The 959-nt window shown below is 38.6% G+C and overlaps 1 long non-coding RNA gene across 1 annotated transcript in view; it reads left to right on the plus strand.

The window, feature by feature from the left end:
- The window catches only part of LOC106875877 (uncharacterized), a 266,180-nt gene that overhangs the window by 134,061 nt on the left and 131,160 nt on the right, over positions 1–959 (plus strand). The gene's annotated exons all lie outside the window — the stretch shown is intronic.

A 959-nucleotide genomic window follows, 5' to 3' on the forward strand; every position in this document is an offset into this window, starting at 1 on the left:
TACCTACCTACCTACCCACCTACCTACCTACCTATCTATCTATCTATCTATCTATCTATCTATCTATCTATCTATCTATCTATCTATCTATTTGTCTGTATCTGCCTGTCTACACCTGCCTGTCCACCTACCTGTTTGTCTCTGTCTCTCTGCCTGGAGTCTCTCTCTCTCTCTCTGCCTGGAGTCTCTCTCTCTCTCTGACTGCCTGCCTGTCTAACTGTCTGTCTGTCTATTCTATCTATCTATCTATCTATCTATCTATCTATCTATCTATCTATCTATCTATCTATCTATCTATCTATCTACTAGTCAGTTTCCCAATTAACACCAATATGGTAAAATAAATAAACCCGTTAGATTTCCAGAAAATTCTGGTGGTCTATTGTCCCAGATATCGCAATGATCCATAGCTACCTCGCTGTCTCAGAATCCAAGTTCATCCGTTCTTTGTTGCAGAGGAGTGGTTACATACTCTCCCATCTCTTCAATATCGGCTATAAACTTGGAAGTGTATCTAGAGCACTGCACTTCCAGATTCTCCATCAATAAACCTGTGATATCATACGTATTTATTTTACTATACTGATGTTAATAAGGGAATTGACTTCAAAAAAGCTTTTGTTTTAGTTCTCAACAACAATGACAGGGCGGTCGTATATTAATTATAATTCATTCTTAGGTCTCATCCATATTCTCTTGATGCGTTGATCGCTGAACCTTTTCTCTTTTATTTGTTTCAGTCATTTGATTGTGGCCATGATGGGGCACCGCCTTGAAGAGATTTCAGTCGGATGAATTGACCCCAGGACTTCATTCCTTTTTGAAGCCTGGTAGTTATTCTGTCAGTGTCTTTTGCCGAACCGTAAAGTAGCATACATATGAGTAAACACACGAACAACAGTTATTAAACGGTGGTGGGTGATACAGAGACAAACACATTGATATATATGATATATATA

This window comes from Octopus bimaculoides, chromosome 2 (assembly GCF_001194135.2).
Source record: "Octopus bimaculoides isolate UCB-OBI-ISO-001 chromosome 2, ASM119413v2, whole genome shotgun sequence".
Classification (NCBI taxonomy): Eukaryota; Metazoa; Mollusca; class Cephalopoda; order Octopoda; family Octopodidae; genus Octopus; species Octopus bimaculoides.